General features: G+C 36.3%; 1 protein-coding gene across 1 annotated transcript in view; it reads right to left on the bottom strand.

The window, feature by feature from the left end:
* STIM2 (stromal interaction molecule 2) overlaps window positions 1-22,297 on the bottom strand; it is a 167,082-nt gene that overhangs the window by 35,519 nt on the left and 109,266 nt on the right. The gene's annotated exons all lie outside the window — the stretch shown is intronic.

The raw sequence follows: 22,297 nt of genomic DNA, 5'->3' as shown, positions 1-22,297 counted from the left end.
TTGTAAAAGTACTCTACAAATGTGAATTTATTATTGTCATAAAATAAATATTGACTCAGAAATTTTCTGTCATTAAGGCAATTCAAGGAATACACTTTATAAATGATTCAACAAGAGGGATAATTCAAAGAAAAAAATAATAAAAAATTTAAAAATTAATGATTCAACAAAACCAATGAATTCATTGGCCATAGGGAACTAAATGTTTAATCAAGTTTTACTGAATATCTTATGTTGTCATTAAAGATATATAGAGATCACCTTAAAGACAAAGTGGCTGACTCTCTGGTTACTCATTCTTTCATTTTATACTTGTCTTTAGCCACTTTCTTCATTAACGGGAAAAGTAAACCACACTGAGCTGAGAATAAAAAGAACACCACACATAAAATAAAGGTAAGTTCTTTAAGGGCAGACCATCTTTCTTATTCATTTCTTTATTTCCAACATGTTACACAATGCCAAAAATATAGCAGGCACTCAACAAATGTGGAATGGCAGCTACATCTTAGGAACTCAATTAATACTTGTTGGGTGAGTGAACAAATGACAAATGATTAAATTAACCAAAGCTGCTAGAAAATTGCCACCTTCATTTCACTCTTTAGTGGCATTTCTAGACAAAGAAATAAAGTCTTTTAAAAGTACAACAAAGCTCCATAAAATTGAAAGGATGCTGTTTTTCAAAGAATTTATGTTTAACAACAAAAATTCTACTTCTAAATTATAGCTTTACAAATGTTTCCTTTAATTTTCTGCTATTAAAATGATCAAAAATGCTCAATTTTTTATTCTCTTAGAATTTGAAAGTGTCTTCAAAAGATTTTCTGTGCAAGTAACAGGGATTATTTTATTCAGTAAATATTTACTGAATACATGGTAATTACCACCTAGCAATGGATAAAATAAATGTAAAACATCAGAGTCAAGGAATTATTGCCAAGACTAGCAGAAAGCTTGATGTGTAAAAAAAAATAAATAAAGTATTGACTTTAGAGGGAGTCAACAAATAATGAACATAAATCCCAGTTAATAAATATTTTCTAAAGGGTATAAAAGGCCAGCTAAAAATTTAGTTTTCACACATTGCCACACAATCACCAGGTAAGAAGAGACATTACATTCCAAACTTAATGGAATGTAATGCTAGTTTCTTACAGAATAGAAAAAAAATCACTGATTCCAAAAGATAATTTTACTCATGAAATTTGTTTGATCTGCAACCTTTTCTAGTACAATTAACATTTAAAAATCTAACAGTTCACAAATACTATTAGCAGCATTTACTGGGTATATACCATTTTCCAACTTAGGCTTCATTAACTATATCCAGTAGTATTTTAATTATTATTAATTCCAAAACAACTTTCAGGAAAACTTCGCTAGTTTTGCGAATACTGACACAGTGACCTGCCCATTCACAGGGGATTTTGTCAATAGCTAGAATTATGTGAGGAAGGACAAATGTGAATAATGTGCTTCAATAATAAAAATTAAATCATAAAAAAGACTCAACAACACAATGACACTATATAATGTTCACTCAGACTTTCCAAAGTTTTTTCCAATTTTCAAATTCATTTCAAAACCTTTCAATTGCCCATCAACTTAAAGAGTCCACAAAGGGATGGGAAGATAGGCTAACAGAGGCCAGAATGTGTCTAATGGAGACCCTGGGTGTTGACTCTGAAAGCAACAGTCCATACAAGGCAGTCTAAATAAGGTAACAGCCCAATAGGGTCAGGAGACTGGCTATAAACAGGGAGACTGAGCAAATAAGAAAATATATTGATGATAACAGAGCTAGGTTCTCCAGTCAGTGAAAGAAGTTACAAATAAGGAAAGATGTTAAGTAAGAATTAATCCAGTAGTGCTGTTATCAGTGTAAGCTCATAACTTTTAATATATATAAATAAATAAATATAGGGATGTTTCTTAACTCTGTCCACTGAAAGAGCCTGACACAAAAACACCTCAGTAGCAGTGAACACACCTAGTACACAAATATTGGTTTCTAAATACTGTACCATCTCTACTAAAAGTATCCAGGAATCCTTGGAGAAAAGTTTGTTTACAGAGCTAAGAAATAATCCGTTTGTGCTAGAAAGTAAGTAAGGGTTTAAAAAATGTTAAGAGACATACATATAAAAGAATATAGAAATCAGCTTGAAAGGCTTCTCAGTAGCCAACTGTGGAATATTTAAAGCAGGGGTCCCCAAACTTTTTACACAGGGTGCCAGTTCACTGTCCCTCAGACCATTGGAGGGCCAGACTATAAAAAAAACTATGAACAAATCCCTATGCACACTGCACATATCTTATTTTAAAGTAAAAAAACAAAACAGGAACAAATACAATATTTAAAGTAAAGAACAAGTAAATTTAAATCAATAAACTGACCAGTATTTCAATGGGAACTACGGGCCTTCTTTTGGCTAATGAGATGGTCAATGTCCGGTTCCATATTTGTCACTGCTAGATGTAACAAGTGATGTGACGTGCTTCCGGAGCCATGAGGCGTGCATCCAACGTCACTGGAAGTAGTACTGTATGTGAGTGATGCCACGCTTTGCGTCTCTCACTGACCACCAATGAAAGAGGTACTCCTTCCGGAAGTGCGGCGGGGCCAGATAAATGGCCTCAGGGGGCCGCATGTGGCCCGCGGGCCGTAGTTTGGGGACCCCTGATTTAAAGCCTTGAAATAATAACAGCAAATTATAACCCACTGAATAAAATAGGAAGATAGAAATCTAGGAGCCATACTGATATAAAAACAAATGAAGAAGACCAATCTTCAGAACAATCATAAGATTTCCAATATCTGGCCTTGGCCAGTTGGCTCAGCAGTAGAGTGTCAGCCAGGCATGTAGAAGTCCTGGCTTCGATTCCTGGTCAGGGCACACAGAAGAATCACCCATCTGCTTCTCTACCTTTCCCTCCCCCATCTCTCTACCTCTCACTTCCACTCCCGCAGCCATAGGTCAAATGGTTGGTTCAAGTAAAGTCAGCCCTGGGGCTGAAGATGGCTCCATGGCCTTGGCTTCAGGCGCTAAAATAGCTCAGTAGTAAGAAATTGAGCAGTGTCCCAGATGGGCAGAGCATCACCTGGTAGGGGCTTGATGGGTGGATCCCAGTCAGGGCACATGCAAGAGTCTGTCTCTGCCTCCCTGCCTCTCACTTAATTTAAAATGTATGTAATGTATGGACCTGTGGTGGCGCAGTGGATAAAGTGTCGACCTGGAAATGCTGAGGTTGCCGGTTCAAAACCCTGGGCTTGCCTGGTCAAGGCACAAATGGGAGTTGATGCTTCCAGCTCCTCCCCCCTTCTCTCTGTCTCTCCCTCTCCTCTCTAAAAAAAAAAAAAAAAATGTAAGTATGTGTGTGTGTGTGTGTGTGTGTGTGTGTGTGTGTATGATTTCCAATTACTATTTTCAAGATATTTGTTATCTCCACCTTCAAAGAACTCTGTTTAAACCTCTTCCTTACAGGAGAATGCAAATTAATAAACAGAAGGAATGATGAAGTTTGAATAATTGCAATCTGGCAACCATCAGAGTAATAATTCAGGCAAGAAACACCCATGGATGTTAAAACTAATGGGTAAAATGATATGAGGAATGTGATTTTACAAAGTCTCCAAGATTCTCTTCATAAAAATAATATGTATTAATTATAAAGGTGGGGGAAAGTAATTTTATAGTTACTGAAATGTGGCACATAATATCTTAATCAAGTAATCAAAGGTAACAAATTCTACCAATAGTAGGACAAACTGACACCATGTGCCACTCAGAAGAATGTAAAGAAAAGAATCTTTTCTGTAACAGTCTAGCCCAAAATGCATGACCTGGATCTAATCATATGAAAACCTCAAACAAATCCTAATTTAGTTACAATCTACAAAATAACACTTTTGAAAATTAGTGACCAAAGACATGCAAACCCAGGAGATACTAAGAATTTGTTCTGGGTTAAAGAAGACTACAGAGCTGGACAGCTGGGTGTGATGCATACTCCTGGATCCTTGGGCTATATAAGCTATTAGTAGGACAAATAGCAAAATTGGAATGAGGGTCTCTGAACAAAGTGTTGTGTGATAGCTATTTGTTGTGATCTTACAACTTTTCACTAAATTTTAAACTCAATAACAAAAGTAAAATTTAAAAAAGAAATATTTTAATTCTTTTTTAATTATGTAGGTATAGAGTTCTAATCATTGCTAACCTCTCTACTACTTTGTAGCTTGTGGTTTTCTTCAAAAAGGTATCATAATCTTTCAACAGTAGCAACAAAAAGCAAACACTAGGCCCTTATTAGCCATCCAGTACTGTTCTAAATTCTGTATATTCACTAAGTCATTTAGTCCTTAATACAAACCTTTAAGGTGTGTACTATTATTAGCTACATTCCCAGATGGTGGAGTTCAGAACTGAGAGATGAAGGTACTTGCCCCAGGTCACAAATCTAATCAGTGTTACACAGAAACGTGAACCCAGACAGTTAGTCGTGCTCCACGTTTACTTTGGGATACTGTCTCTCTAGGGGAGGATAACTGTACCTTGGGCTTTCTCAAGATATCAGTGTCAAGAGATGAGAGGCCTCAGTGATTACCAAGTCTCATAACCCATAAAAATGTATTTGTTCAATATACACATAGTACCAGTTTGCTAAAATGTAAGATTAAATTCACAGTATTAGAAAGCTTCTAGTATGGATTCATGAGGTTTATCCAGTTAAAAACTAATAAACTATTATAAAAATATTTATAATACCTTTTGAAAACTAGACTTTAAAGAAAAACAAATTTTTCTCTTGACTTAGGCTGCATTCAGGAATAATCGAGGATTTTAGTATTCTTTTTTAGAAATGTAATTATATTTGGGTTAAAATATTAAAACATTGATATTTTAGTATTTCTCTACTTTTATGGGCTGGAGTTGAAATAACCTGTTTCATGTCTGTTTTGCTTTTTCTAACTGTCTAGTCAACAATTCAAGTTCTACTCCTTAGTATTTCTTTGTTGTCTTGTATCTGACTCAGTTCCCAGATCCAGAAGTGCTTTCCTGTTTCAACTTTTTGTTGCAGGCCCCAGTCATCCCAATGGGCAAGTAATTCTGCTCACTTTGGTGAAAGAGTGTTAGAGACAAACCAACAAATTATTACTATTTAAATTCAGAGTCCTTAAATTATAAATTGCTGGCCCTACCAGGTAGCTCAGTTTAAAATGCTGTCTCACTACACCAAGGTTGAGGGTTCCATTCCCGGTCAGGACACATACAAGAATCAACCAATGAATGCATAAATAAGTGGAACAAATGTTTTTCTCTCTCTCAAATCAGTAAGTTAAAAAATTATAAATTGCCCTGGCCGGTTGGCTCAGCGGTAGAGCGTCGGCCTAGCGTGCGGAGGACCCGGGTTCGATTCCCGGCCAGGGCACATAGGAGAAGCGCCCATTTGCTTCTCCACCCCTCCGCCGCGCTTTCCTCTCTGTCTCTCTCTTCCCCTCCCGCAGCCAAGGCTCCATTGGAGCAAAGATGGCCCGGGCGCTGGGGATGGTTCTGTGGCCTCTGCCTCAGGCGCTAGAGTGGCTCTGGTCGCAATATGGCCACGCCCAGGATGGGCAGAGCATCGCCCCCTGGGGGGCAGAGCACCGCCCCTGGTGGGCGTGCCGGGTGGATCCTGGTCGGGCGCATGCGGGAGTCTGTCTGACTGTCTCTCCCTGTTTCCAGCTTCAGAAAAATGAAAAAAAAAAAAAAATTATAAATTGCCATTTCTCGTATGTGTTTCTCATGCAAAAAAAACCACTTTATATCTAGTAAGTAATGTTATTTATTTTCATGAAAGTGTTGGCAAACCAAAAACAATAAAAGTGATCTCTAAATCTTGCCTAACCAATTTATTTGCAATATAAACAAATTCTTATATTCTAGAAAACAAATACCATAGTCATTTGTAGTTTATATGTGCCTTCAGTCTACAAACACTATAATATATTGTACTAATTTTGTATATCAGAGAATTCTGTTCCTTGTTTCCTATTAATGTAAAGAAAAATCAAAGACAGTGATAGTAATATCAAATTAATTTTTGAAAAAATACTACCCAAATTTTTCATTAAAAATGTAAAAATAATATAGTACTGTAAACTATAAAACTACCATTTCTTAAGGTATCCTAGGACATATAAGAGTATTACTTTTTCTAGAATTGGTAACAGCAAGATATTAGCTATATCCTATAATTCAATAAAACTTTCTGTAATTTCATAAAGGAATATCCTCCTAGACAATTTGCTGAATTCCTTTATAAACTTCATACTTATTGTTTCTCTAATATTATATTTGTTTTTACCTATTGAGAAAGACTTACTTGGCAAAAATTCACGAGTAACTCAAATGATAAGAATTCCAGGACAACATGATAACACAGCAGTACAACAAACTTCCACATTCTCAAACATACAGTAAAGTATAACAGTAGCCGGGAGCAGTAATTGGTATTCTTACATATTACTTAAGTATGATGAATACTATTTGCCTTTAGGGGATATTTAGGTCATATGTCAATAATCATCTATTCCCTGAATATACAAGTAGTTGGAGGACATGTCATTCTCAATATTTTCAAACTCAAAATGGACAGCACTTGGTTTCTGCCCTCAGATTCACTTTTCTGCTTCTCTAATGATGCTTTTAAAAATACCTATGTTCCTCTTATACAGGTTAGACATGTCTGGTGATCCTGGGTGAATGCAGCCAGGATTTCACCTTGTCAAAGTAAAAAGTGCTGTACAGTAGTAAAAACCCTAATAGCCAGGAAGATTTTGGAAAGAGGAGAGGTTGAACAAAATTTACTGATATAGTTTCTAGTGTTGAAGACTATATTAGCTCATTTCATTAAAATACCAAAATGGGATTTAATAAGACAGTTATATTTGGAAAATAATCCATTCAATTATCATACGAGAAAATCTATTTCTAGTCCAGAAGTTTTGGAGTGCAAGTGTCAAGAACATAAAAGGTTTTTCTGAAGGAGCAATATGTTATATCATGTGACTCACAAATCCACCCCTAGATCCAGAATAGTCTTTTAAGCTTTTCTTCTAGCTGTTCTTCTCAAAGTCTAGTTTCTCTTACACATACATTTGTTAAGGCCATTCGTGTGCTAGGTGTCCCCTCTCTTCTCTTCTGAGACAAGGCTCAAGATTGCTAGCGAGAGGAAACCAGGGGAGAAAGTTATCACAGTACTCCGCCTTGGAGGCCACAGCAATAGGTCTAGGGATGGCCACATAACTTAAGCCAGTTACTCCCTGAAATTTTCCTAACTAGAGCAGGTAGGAAAGGCTCGTTTCCCTTTGGTCATGATCTTGGGAAAACATAAACCTAAAATTTCTGGCAGCCACAGGGCTAGTCTCTAGGAAATGCAGTAGAAAAAGAAAAAAAGCAAAATCCAGAAAAAAAAACAGAGAGAAATACAAATAACCAAAGTAGATACAGCCCCCGAGTATATACGTATACCATCCCATTAAATAAGGACAGTTTTTAAGTTAAGATAGTTTGATTTTCTCACCTAGGTCATTCCATTAATATACAAACACGTTGTACTCTTCCATATTTTAGAAAATAAAATCTTCCTCCACATCAACCCTATCTTCAGGTATCAGACTTTCATTTCTCTTCTCCATCCTTTGAAAGTCAACAACATTCACTATCTCCACTTCCCCTTTAATCCACCCCAATCAGACCTTCACTTCCACCACGATAGTGCAACTGCTCTGCCAGCAACCTTCACTGCTACTTTGTCAAGCCAATGGTGAGGTCTCTGTCTTCATTTTATTTGAATTTCTTTTTTTTTAAAAATTTCTTCTAATTTCATTCAGAAAATTAAATTTAATGGAGTACACATAGGTTTCAGGTAAGTATTTCTTCTATAATATTTGAACTGTTGTTTATGTTGTGTACCCATCAGCCAAAGTCAAATCATTTTCCATCATCGTGTATTTGTCCAGAGCTCTCTACTCCCCTTCACCCCAACGTCCCCATACCACTCCGCTTTTATCTGTCTCCATGAGTGTCGTTTTATCCCACCTTTGTGTGAAATCGTACAGTTCTTAGCTTTTTCTAACTTACTTATTTCATTCAGTAAAATGTTCTCAAGTTCAACCCATGCTGTTATAAATAGCACAATGTCATCATTTCTTATGGCTGAGTAGTATTCCATTGTATATATGTCTCACATCTTCTATATCCAGTCATCTATCAAGGGATAATGGTTATTTCCATGTCTAGTCACTGTGAACAATGCTGTGATGAACATCGGGGTACGTGTCTTTGCGTACCAATGTTTTTGAGGTTTTAGGGTAGATAGCCGGTAGAGGGATTGCTGGGTCATATGGTAATTCTGTTCTTAATTTTTTGAGGAATGACCACACTTTCTTCCATAATGGCTGTACTAGTTTACATTCCCATCAGCAGTGAATGAAGGTTCCTTTTCCTCTATGGCCTCTCCAACACTTGTTATTGCCTGTCTTGCTGATAACAGCTGATCTGGCAAGCATGATGTGGTATCTCATTTGCATTTCTCTAATAGCTAGCAAAGGTGAGCATGTTTTCATATATCTCTTGAACATTTGGGGGTTTTTTTGTGGGGCTTTTTTATTATTTTTGTGTTTTTTTAAGAGAGAGAGAGAGACAGAGAGGGACAGACAGGGAGATGAGAAGCATCAACTCATAGTTGCGACACCTTAGTTGTTCATTGATTGTTTTCTCATATGTGCCCTGACCAGGGTGCTCCAGCTGAGCCAGTGACCCCTTGCTCAAGCCAGCAACCATGGGGTCATGTCTATTATCACATGCTTAAGCTGACGACCCCACGCTCAAGCCAGATGAGTCCAGACTCGAGCCTGTGACCTCAGGGTTTTGAACCTGGGTCCTCAGTATCTTAGGCTGATGCTCTATCTACTGCACCACTGCCTGGTCAGTCTATCTGTTGACCATTTGTATGTCTTCTTGGGAGAAGTGTCTATTCAGGTCCTCTCTCCACTTTTTAACTAGATTGTTTGTTTGTTGCTGAGTTTTGTGAGTTCTTTGTATATTTTGGATATTTACCCCTTATTGGAGCTGTTGTTTATAAATATCATCTCCTATTTGGTTGGCTGCCTTTTTGTTTTGTTGCCGGTTTCTTTTTTTTGAGCTGTTGACACTAACTGTGGCATCTTTCTTAAAACATGTCCTTCATATACTTTAAGGACCCTACAAATCTAACTGGTTCCTCTCACATCTAACTAATCATTTCTTCTTCTTTTCTGGCCCCTCCTCTGCTCCTGGATCTCTCAGCACTAAGTCCTTCACCTCTTTGCATCATGATTTCAGTATTTTTTAACCATTTTTTTTTCATTATTGCCCCCCACAATTGGGCCTGTTCAGACTTTCTTTTTTACCTTAACACTTCCATTTCTAAGGTATTTTATACTACAGGTACATAAAAACTAGATTCCATCCCTAATTTCTGTCCCTACCCCCATCAACTTCCTGAATCCAACCCAACAGCAAATTCTTTCAGCTATTCCTTCAAACTATATCATAAATCAGACCTTTCTGCTACCCCCCCCTCACCTGGTCACCACAAAAGTCTTGACAGGCCTCCTATCTCTACTTTTGCTCCTTCTTCCATAAGACTTTCAACTGATTCCTCAACAGAAACTTTGTCTAATATCTATACAGTATCTACAATGATCTTTTCAAAGGATAAATCATATCACTACTCTGCTCTAAACTCCTAATTGGAGCTAGACTTGCACTATACTTACATAATACTTACAATAAACCCTCAACTTTTTAATAGGCCTGTAAGATCCTATGAGACCTGGCCCCTGTCTATCTCAAGGATCTATTTGTCGCCTGTCCCCCTCAGTCCCTTATGACCTTCAAGCTATATTGGCTTTCCTACAGTCCCCCAAGTAAGTTCTTGGTGGTAATGCCAGCCTTAGGATCTTAGCTGATCCCTAAATCTGGAATATACTTCACCCAAACATTTCCTTGGTTCACTCTCATCACTCAGATACATAACCAAGTATCATTTCTTTGGGGAGTTCTTCTCTGCCTACATTAAACAGCCATTGTCCTACTTAGTCACTGACTCTGTGTTACCCTGCTTTTGTTTTATCATTCCACTTTTCTGTTCCAGCAGTCATGTGAGTGTGTATGCATCTACACACACATGTGCCAACTTGTTCACTGTCCCCTAAAAGAGTACTGGTTTCATGAGGGCAGGATATCTATTTTACTCAATACTTTACCTCCAAAACTCAAAATAATGCCTATCTCACAAAAAGAACTAAATAAATGTATCCTTACAACAAATTCCCCACTATTTGAGGTAATCTGAGTTTCTCTCTTTATCTTCTGCCACTAAAAAAAAGACTTACTAAAACACATAAACTGCCCAAACTTTAAAATAAAGCTTTGTAGTAAAAAAAAGAGGATATAGTATACTGTAATTTCAAGCCACTAAACAAAGCATGTTGAACAATCAGTTATGCACAGAAATTTATTAAGCGTTTAGTTTTGTGATAAATTCAGCCTTCAGTATTTAATATAGTGCAAGTTCCATTGAAAACTGGAGGGATTACTCTTTTGGGCAATCCTGAAAGTTACTCAAAGAATCTAGACACAGTCCTAAAACATATATATCCACTAACTTAAGACTCAACTTTCCTTTTTCAGAAGCTTTCAGTTACACAGCTAAAAGAGAATGCAGTCTAAAGTCATGGCCAGATTCATGCAATTCAGCATGCTCATAAAAACAGATAAGAGAAATTTAGACAAGTACCAAAGCAGATCAATCTTCAACTATCTCACACTGCAATCTGGGTGTGCTTACCTTTGCTAAGGTCACGGGCTCTGGATCAGTGGGTATGCAGCTAGTACACAGAAACCTATTATTATTCACTGTAGTAGAGCTGTAGACTATCATTAAGATTCTGCCACAAAATATTTGGTACTGGTCAAAACATGGAAAATAATGATGTTAGATTTCTATATTCTTACAATATATAATCAGAAACCAAACGAATACATAAACAAATTTAAAAAGTAGGGAATTTCTTGGGCCTCTTCTCTCTAATTACTCATCTTCCCATTTCCCCTCATGCCAGCCCACCACCACCCCTTCCAAGAAGTTTACGACATTGTTTTAAAAGAATTGATTCAAATTCTTCATAAGAAATACATTCTATGAAGAATTTGAGAATGGTTAGTGACATGTCTATAAGTCAATGCCATCCAGTAACAAAGAATTATTCTACCAACAAGTATTTTTGGCCTGTATTAGCTTAAATTAATTTTTTATTAACCTAATATAAGTACTCATTTTGTTCAGCCATCACCACCATCAAACTACAGAACTATTTTCATCTTGAAAAATTAAAACTCTGTACCCATTAAACAATAACTCCCTATTTACCTCCCCTCAGTGCCCCAGTGATCATTATTTTACTTTGTCTCTGTAATTTGACTATTCTAGGTACTTCAAAGTGCAATCATACTGTTTTTTTCTTCTTCTGACTGGCTTAGTTTACTTAGCAGAATGTTTTCAGGGTGCATCCATGCTGTAACATGTGTCAGAATGTCCTTCCTTTTTAAAGCTGAATAATACTCTGTTGTATATATGGACCACAGTTTTTTAATCCGTTTGCCTGTTCATGAACATTTGGCTCCACTTAAATCTTCCTCTTTTTTTTGATAGGCATAAACATATTTATTAACTGAAATGTAGCCTTTAAAAATGAGAAAAGAAATCCTCTATGAAAATGAAGCTGTGGATTAAAATCATCAGAATTCACCCTGACTTGCACCAAACCATGCACTTAAATCTTTCTTAAGACTTACTTTGTGAGTGTATGTGACTCAATTCCCCAAACAAATGTTTAACTAAATGTTTAAACTAAATGTTTAACTAAATTTAAAAGGAAATATTTAAATTGATTTCCTGAAGGTTAATGATTTTTCTTCTTGCCAAATCTAATGGCTTTTTCCCAATATATCACATTTCTCTATATCAGAACTACTGGCCACTTTTCATCTCTCCTCTCTCTATTCCCGACTGAGAGAGAAAAGAAGTGACTTACAAAGATTCAGATTCAGTTGACCATTGAACAACATAGATTTGAACTGTGTCAGTCCACTTATATATAGATTTTTTTTTCAATACAATTTTTTTCCAGTATTCTATATCCCCAGGTTTTGTATCTGCAGATTCAATCAACCAGAGTTTGAAAGCAGTACATATTTTTGATGCACAGGTGGGAATCTGTGGGTGTGAGAACTGACTGCATGTGCTGTTCTATGCCATTATACATAAGGGACTTGAGATTTCAGAATCCACAGAAGGTCCTGGAACCAATCCGTAGCAGATACTGAAGGATGACTGCAATCAAGTTATAGGTGGACTTTTGACTATGTGGGGTTGGTACCCCAAATCCCCATATTGTTTGAGGGTCAACTGTAATATAGAGAAAATAAAACATGAAAGAAGCCAATGGATCAGGAAAGTAAAATGAAACTAAATAAGAACATACAAAATATATACATGAGTTCCTCTGATAACGGCTAGAAAAAATAGACAAGGAAGGAAATAAAATCAGTCACAGGGTTCTCAACTCCTCAGGAGTACATCTTTTCTTATTACAGAGACCTAAAAAGAACGTTCTTCATCGGAGTCTGAACACATACTTTGCAATATGGCGGACTAGCCCTCAAATACACAACCATCCATCACTTCCTGAAAACTCGTCTAAACTTTCAAGACACTGTACCATCCAGATTAACCTCTCCTACCTCTGATTGCCATTACTTATTTCACTGGCTAATTATTTACTTCTGCCTTATTAGCAGTATTCCCAAGGAGCTATTCTTTCTCTTTCCTTTTCTATGTGAACATTTGATTCATGTAACTTGAACTATGATATCTTTATGATAGTGAATCACAATTCAATATTATTATTCTGTTTAAGAACATAGGCCTTAAGCAGTCATAAGCTTGTAGTGAAAAAGACGCTTTTCCCATAATTTTTTTAACTTATGACATGGTAAAGATAAAACTTGGGTGATGGAAGCAAAACCTTAATTTCCATTAACAAGGCTAATATTTGCTGCTTCGTTTTCTAAAAAAAAAACACCTCTATGATCTTAATTTTAAACTCGTAAGTAAGCAGCTGATTTTGAGTACTGTGAGTCAAAGATAGCTAAATTGTCCAATATACTGGCACAATTCACACTGATGCAAAGAGAAACAGAAGACTTACCAAATGTTAGAAGAATGTTTATCAAGGACCTCTTACCAGGTGAGAAAGTTAAACAAGCTTGACTTGTATTTAATATTCTATTTGAAAAGAGTAATCATTCATGGAGTAAAAGGATTTTTAAAGTATGAGACATTATATGCTCTGTGATTCATCCTATATTTTAATCATTCATTCCCTCTGAGTCATGTATTTATATATGTAATATACCGCATATGAATCTGTGTTTGTGTGTGTATATGTATGTTCCAAAATTATGGAAATGTTCAGAATTTTAAAAAATAAGCCATGTTCATATTTAAAATGAAATAATATCTTTAAATTTTTTATTTCCGTTGTACTTGTGTTTGCATTATATCTATTACAGTTTTTTTCCTAAATTGTTCAGTAATATTCAATGAAATAGAAGACTAAAGTAAACTTAAGATTTGTTTGAAAAAAATAACAGTAAAACTGACAATCTTTGAAGAGAAGGAATGAAATATTTGTTACACCCAGAGGACAATTTAATATAATGAATCTCCTTCAATAACAAATTTTAAAATCCAGAACTGTAACCAGAGGTCCTCCTAGCCAACCCCTTTCCAAACCAAGAACTGGTAAAGCAAAATTTACCAGACATCCATACGGAATTCCCAACATGTGAAGAAAAGGAAGAAAGAACAGTAAGATATTCAAGGAAGCGTACTCTTTTCTAGCTCATTCATCACAGTGAAATGCGGGTCAGGCCTCATTTTTACCTTCTGCAGAAGGTTCTGTTACTGTACTTCAAACTTGAGGTACCCCTTAAGTCTGTGAACATAGCAGAGGAGAAATGTAGAAAATTCAAGTGTATAGAAAACCATAATAAGTCACATTCACAAACAATTTAGAGTAGCACTTCCCTAAGTTATACGAAAAGCTTCATGACATGATGAATTACTGGAAAATTTGTTGTTTGAGAAAATGAGCCTTACAACATGCCTATTTCTTGTGTTCCCAGAGCGCAGAAATGGTCAAATTTTCTAGATTCAAAGTACAGGGAATTGTAATTGGCAGTGGGTCTCTGTATCCTATTCTCAGAGGTAGTCTATTTCAGAATAAAACCAAGAAAGATCTATAAGGGGAAGACAAGCTGTATTCAAAGTCAAGAATCTTTCATAGATTAAAATGGCATAATTAATCCTAGCAATCAGTTTATGCAATGACCCTACATCTCTGCAAGTCAAGTGTCCTAAAGTGAAAGACTAAGAGTGTCAACAAAGAGAAAAAGAAAACAACTACTACAACAAAAACCAAAACCAGGTAGCCCTGAATGAACAGATCGGAAATGAAGGGAATGGAGACTGAAATGCTAACACAGGCTGACGATTAAGAAAGATTAGAAATATATTCTGAGTACCCTAAACTCATTTGGATAATTTTATAATGAAAACAAAGCTGTTTAATTATAAAGAAGTTAAAAAAGACTTTATACAAAATATAGGAATCAATTCTGATTAATACAGAACAAGTGTTTTTGCAAACTGATCAAGAAATTTGCAAATCAATCAAGTAGCATTTATGCTACTCCTCTGGGGGGAAAACTCCTTATTAAGCAAACCGGTATGCCCCGTTTTTCAAAAGTTTGCATTACACCACTTTGCTTTTACGAAAGACCTAGAAGAGTACCTATTTTCAATCACCAAAAGAAATCCGAAGAGGATTTTTACTTTTATGAGAAAAGGGTAAAAACGGAAAAAGTGTTCAGCATTTGTTCGGCAGCTAGCTGTGACAGAGGCATCTGGAGCAGTGAGATGGGCACTGCCACCTCTCCATCTCAGCACAGGCCACCACATCTCTGAACTGTATCTATGAGTATCCATTAACAAGTTGTACCCTAAGGTATCAGAAAACCCTAAAAGAGCTAGTAAGGATATATTACACATAGCATAAAACTGGACTTGTAATTAAGCACTTCAGTTGTGGTGAATGAAATAAAGACACTGTGCATGCAATGAATTTACATGTATCAACCAATGGTACTATTTATATGCAGCGAGAAAGAAGCTTGAAGGTTACCAAAGTTATTACTGGTTCTGCTAGTACCAAAGCAGGACTGGTTGGCAGATTCTCACAGACACAGTTTCAAGCTACGGTGGCCTGATGCTGAGATACATATAATGGAAAGTGTTATTTAGGTTTAGTATATTATTTGGTATGATTTGGTAGGTTATTTTGGGAGTCTGGGAATGCTCAAAAACTTTTCCATAGAAGTTAATGGTAACTGCTTCTTCGTTTTACTCCATTTCTGCTTATAAAACGTTTCATAGGACCACTATACTTTCAGATAGCTGGGAAAACACTGCGCTTAAATGTTAGCTGACAGAATAAATGAGCAATATAGTAGAGTCATCTGTTCTCTACATACAAGAAACTGTGACTATAAAAACTTTTGTTAGTGTGTCAAATAATGACATTGTCATTCTGAAACTAGACTACCTCAAGAACATGTCTTCCCACATAGAAACTGCTTTCTGTGAACAAGGAAAACCCAGTGCCTCCATAGATGGTTAACAACAGGTTCTCCTAGAACAGTAGCCTGTAGACGTTGGAAAGTGTTAAAAATCTGAGTTAATAAAACAGTCTAAGTATTTAAAGCATAGTAAGAGCCTGGTGTTTTTAAAATGTGCTATATTACAAATATCCTGAACACTTATTAATCCAGCAGAGTGTCTCCTAGAGATAAGTAACGAGATGAAAACATTACCCTAATACAACTAACTCCTCTGGCCTTACCTGACCTCTGTAGGCACACCAACATAGTACTTCTTATTTTCTCATCCCACAGTGCCTACTGTGTTTCTCGATGACAGGTCATAGCACCTCCTCTAATCATTTTTTAACAGATCTTTCTCCAGTAAGACTATAGACAGGTGGAGGACAGAAAACATATTCTTCATCTGTGTATCTTCAATATCTAAGACAATGAATGCCTTGCTCATAATAATCATTTACTAAAAAATGTTCACTATATGATTCAGTTACATGATTTGTCTCAAGACAAATAGGTCCAAAATCACAAAGAGGGGAAAAAAATGGAATTCAGTCAGAACAAAGGGGAAAGTTGATTCTAGTGTCCCTTTAAAACATTTCTTAGAATTTATAATTTTTCATTCTTCCCACCCAAATCCACATTATATTAAACTCAAAACTAGTCTTCCTACCTGTAGCAAATTCATTTTCCTCTAACTCTTCTCTATTATTAGGCTTTCTAAAACAAGAAGCTATAATAGCTCCTAATACTTAGTGCACTGATGATAAAAATGCCAAAATATGCAATCACTTCTCATACACATAATATAACCAATCATTTCCACAATATTTATACTTCCTTGCTACTGACACCAGACCTAGATCAATCTTCCTAAATACAGTGCTCGAGGCCAGTGTTTTTTCAGCTGCTAGTGTACCAGAAATTCCACACCGGTCCATGGAAGAGTTAGCCATCCTAATGTTGGATGAAGATTATAGACCCAATGATCTTAGTTAAATTTACTTATGCTCAGATAGTTCAGGGTGACTTCTGCCTTGGAGGTCCATGAAATAATCCCCCTATTTTCACAGACCCCCAATTGTAAAACGGTTAAAAACTATTGCTAGGCAACTGCTATCAGTGGTAGTGTTGGTATATGAGTGGGATCTTACCACTCATGGAGCAACTCAACAGGTTGAAGCATCAAGGCCCACTAGTCTGGACTCCCTTCTAACTAACTCTGTGTTCTACTATTCCCCAACTCAGATGCCTCTCCCAGCAATGTCAGTCTCCAACATTCCCTGTATGAGCCACGTTCGCATATGTCTTACAAAAAGCATAAAACAGGAAAGTCACTGAGTACTTGCCACATACTAGGCACTGTTCTAAGCACTTTACATGTACAAATTCACTTTATCCTCAACATTTGATGTCGTAGATGAATTTTACCACCATTTAACAGATGATGGCCTAAGAAAAGTTAAACACTACCTATTAATAAACAAAAGACAAATGTAAACAGTAATTTATTCATATCTCACAGATACTGACTCTGATTCTAATAGTACCACTTACCTAGTATTTAATCAAACCTTCCTGTGTTAACATTTCATCTGTGATCACGTAAAAATAATATAATCTCCTTGAGGAGAAAAGCTTTATCTTATACTTCCTTGTATCCTACCAGTGACTTCTATGCATATTGTAAATGCACAAATAAATATTGTGCTGCTGGTATCACAAAGATAATGCTATCTTATTATGTGCAAGGCCTATATTTTGAGTTACTCTTCTGGTAATGCTAAATAATAGTTACTGACCCTTTTACTTTTTTTATTCCAGTTTCATTGTAACCCATAGTATACATCTAAAATGGTGGTACATTTTATCAACATTTAAGATCCATTTACACTTTCACACTTTATTATCCTTACGAATAATAAGGATCTATATAAAGAAAATAATTATAAATCCTCCTTACTTATAGAAATATAACATCTATGGTCAGGAATTTTTTTCCTTTACATTTCTTCTTATATAACATTTAGATTTTTGTTTTCCTAAACAGAATACTTAAGTCATTTCTCTCTGACTAGGCTTTACATGAACTTGAAAACAGCCATTATTAAGTGCCTACCTCTCTCTCCTCTCAGACAATTTCAGTTCAAGTTTCTAATAAAAAAAAAAGATTCAACCTTCTGCAAAATTTCAAAATGCCACTCCATTTGTAAAGCCCAAAATTACACAGTGACCTTAGGTAAGATCCGTGCTGAACAGGATAAAAATAATGTCACATTATAATATTTAATCCAATGAATTACCTTTTTAAAAACAGTACATTACTTAATCAGTTTTTTATATATTATTATCCTTAAATCTTATATAAAACCAGTAATTTTCTTCTTTCTGTATTTTCCTTCATTAGGTGTCTAGCTATTACTTAATTGCATTCAGTAATTCTAACAACATACCTAGTTTATCAAGATCTGAAATTCACTACTAGTTTTTAAAATGGCTTTCATTGCCATTGGACTGTTGCCATGTATTCTCTACAGAAACCAAAAAAAGTACATTCAGGTCACACTGAAATTATTCTATGTGAAATCAGGAACAATTTCTGCGTAACACAATTTTACTTTTCATCAGTTGACAACATTTCATAAAGATCTTGAGTACATTTCACCCTCCAGCAAATTACATACTACAATGGTAAGTGTTTAGCCTAATAGATCTGTTCATTTTATTAGTAAGTATTATGAGATTGAATTAAAAACTTTACACAACTTTAAATAGAGCTAAACATTTTGGTTTATTCAGCTTTATTATAAAGATAAATGAATACTTACTGCCTCACAGGTATTGCCAGGAACCAGGCACTTTTATTACACTACTCATTTATAGCACATAAGAATTGCTATTTTATAAGTGAATTTTAAAATGTACCTAATGTCTTGATGTTCATAAATAGAAAGGCCAGGAGTTAAATTTGTATAGCTTGAAAGCCCACATACTTCCTATAGCATGCCACCTCCATTTCCACTTCTAGCAAATTTCCAGGTAACTAAAGCAGGAGCCACGAGGGGCTGCCATTTGTGGTCTACCTCTTCATGGCCTCCCAGAACTTCTGGTCAACCCTCACAGCCTCTCTCCAACGCAATCTCAGAGAGTTACTTACTCCTTTCAGTGAACTATCTCTATATCCTACACTTACTTCTATTCTTGTACACATCACCACATACTGTAATTATTTGTATACTTTGTCTTTTCTACTTAGCTATTTATTCCTTGTATCCCAGAGACATGTTTAACTCATCTTTAATACCCGGCTCCAATGCCTGCTTAGTACATAATAGATATATCTGTTCTGCTACTTGTGCTTCTGTAACATAAATTTGTTTATGTACAACTCGTAAATAGGAAACATGTCAACATAGTACGTCACATCATTTCATATGTGTCTTTTCTTCACATGTTATCATTTCACCCTGCCAAATAGCAGCAAGTAGATATGGAGTTTACAGAATGACAAAACAGTAAGCCATAACTTAATGTCTTCTTACCTCTCCTTCTTCCTCTTAGCTCAATTTGGCAACGGCCTTTGTCTTAGAAACGTTTGTTGCTCAGTTCTCATTGTTAGGCACTTCACTTGTCTTCATAATTCAGCAACCTCAACACAACCTAAAACCTCCTCCCATTAAGTCACCTGTATTTATTTTTAAGGTAAAGTCCAATATCTACTATAGTATTTATTGATTAGAAATGTACCACATCTTTTTGCCTGTGCTAGTATTTTTTTTAGTACTGTTAATGCTCTGGTTACAAAGTTGCATATGTTTTGAGAAATTTGCTTCAACCCCATTATTTCCTATAAAATCTTTATCTTTTAAGTTCATAATTTTGAAAAATGTAGGTTTTTGGGGAATATATATATTTCATTTTGGCAGAAATGTTTGAACTCAAATGATGTTTGATGAACTGAATTGTTTAACTACTGAGTATCCAATGTTTGGCATGACACATTCACTCATCTGCAAATATTTGCTGAATATCAAGTATTATAAGACAGTGCTCTCGGCATCAGAGTCACGGCAATGTTGCACAGAGTATACTGTATCTGTTTGTGTGTGTATTTATATTCATATTGAACTAAATAACCTTGCATTACATATTACTGCTAGAGGTACATTCTAATCTCTATCAGCAATTTCCAAAACTTCACAAGAATCATTTTTCCCCAAAAAGAACTCTTAAGCAGAAACAAAATATACCAGATAAAAGCAGAACCCTACACATTCAGCATGCCTCATTCCTAAGATTCCACAGGAAACCTAGGGCTTGTCAGGCTATGATTTAAAAAAACAGGGACCTGGTAATGATGCCCCGCCTTTACATGACCCCTTTAATAAGTAAAAAGAGTCTGACATGGGCTGAGAATATGAATTAGGTCATTATAAAGCTTTCGGTGGAGGTTTATTTCACTCCACACCTCTCTTCCCTTTCATGAAGCTGTTTCAGTAGGAGCCCTAAGACAACTCCTCCCACGCCCTAATCCCCTAAAACAGTTATGTAAGATATGGGCTTCAGAGAAAAGGAAGCAGAGAGTAGATAATTTAGGACAACTCTTTGGAGACTTAGGGAAAAATCTTATCATCATAATGGTGAAATCCTAGGGGGTGGAAATTAAGGTGAAAACCTAGGGAAAAAGAGACTTAAGAGGCTTTTCAACTTTGAAAGGACTTACGCTTAAAAGAAAAATAACAAACATTCTCATAAATCACAAAGGATCTCACTCAGCTCAGTAGGGTGGGAAGCCAAAAAGGGGTTTAAGAACAGAGTCCTCTAGGATTTAGGATACATTAATAAACAAAATAGACACAGACCTGCCCTCTGTCTTACAACATTCTTGGGGGCAAGGGAGAGAGAGAGAGAAGGGAGATAAACATAATTAAAAAGTCAGTAACAAAATATGTTAGAAGGTGATATACAATATGGAAAAAAGAAAGTGTGAAGCTCAGTAGCAGGAATCAAGCATGCCAATAAACGGGGGCTACAGGGATGGGGTTGCAGGTCAAGGTGGGCCTCAAGAGAGAAGAGCCCTGACAGACTTAATAAAAGTGGTAGGAGGACCTGGTCATTTGGCTCAGTGGTAGAGTGTCGGCCCGGCATGTGGAAGTCCCAGGTTCGATTTCCAGTCAGGGCACACAGGAGAAGCGTACATCTGCTTCTCCACCCCTCCCCTCTTCTTTCTTTCTCTCTCTCGTCCCCTCCCACAGCCAAGGCTCCACCGGAGCAAAGTTCATCCGGGCGCTGAGGATGGCTCCATGGCTTCCACCTCAGGCACTAGAATGGCTCCAGTTGCAATGGAGCAACGGCCCAGATAGGCAGAGCGTCACCCCCTGGTGGGCATGCCGGTAGGATCCTGATTGGGCGCATGAGGGAGTCTCTTTCTGCCTCCCCACCTCTCACTTCAAAAAAATTAAATAAATAAACAAATAAATAAATAAAAAGTGGTAGGGGGTAAGGGAGTTAGCCATGAGGGTGTTTGCACTCCTGCAGTTGCAGAAGAGCAAGGAATCCAGCCAGGGCAGAGCTCAGTGAGGAAGTGTCCACACAGGACAGAGAGGAAAGAGACGGAGCAGGGTGGGAGTGGAAGGCAGATCATGTAGGTCTTTGTGAAGATTTTCTTTTACTCTGGGTCTCTGCAGAATATTGAACAGATCTGACACATTTTAAATAGGTTACTCTGCTAAATGAAGAACACACTACAGCAGAGCACAAGTATACACAGGGAGACCATCAACTGGCTAAGGCAATTACCCAGGCAGAGACTGAGGCTATACCAGGTAGTAGCAATAACAAGGGATGAGAAGTGGTCAAATCTTTTTCCTTCATTCAAAAAATGGTTAAATGGGTTCCATTCAACTCTCACATACACAAAATCTAAAATATACCAGTAGCAATAATAGATCTCCAATTCTTTTAGAAACATCTACATATTGCTATGACATTTCACCTTCCCCCATAAAATTTATATTCATTTATTCCTATTCTTACTCAAGCTCATAGTATTTAAAACTGGTATGGGGAGGGGGAAAATGCAGAAACAATTTCAAAAGTTTATGTATCTTTCATTTAAGTTAGTGACAATTTTTACCTTTTTTCTTTTTCTTCTTTCCAGCATATTGCAACATATGTCTCTTTTAAAAAGTGAAAAACAATATAAGCAGGCTATAAACCTTTTCCATTAATAAAAACGCTGAACACTGGTGAAATAGTTTTCTGTATTTTTCCCATTTACATTGACAGGCTAATAAATTTTATTATTTCATTCTACCCCTACTTGTATATGGGCTTTTCAAAAATTTTTAGTCGTTTTCTAGTATTAGGGATCAAGGTGAGGTTTTAGGTCATACACTTTCCTGCCCTAAACAATTACTGTCCATAAATAAGTTTGAGGACTTAAGATTAGGAAAAGGAATAAGATATAAATTATACTTTATCAA

This window comes from Saccopteryx leptura, chromosome 5, assembly GCF_036850995.1.
Source record: "Saccopteryx leptura isolate mSacLep1 chromosome 5, mSacLep1_pri_phased_curated, whole genome shotgun sequence".
NCBI classification, from domain to species: Eukaryota; Metazoa; Chordata; class Mammalia; order Chiroptera; family Emballonuridae; genus Saccopteryx; species Saccopteryx leptura.
The sequence above is the reverse complement of the archived record's forward strand: the minus strand, read 5'-3'. Positions and strand labels throughout refer to the sequence as shown.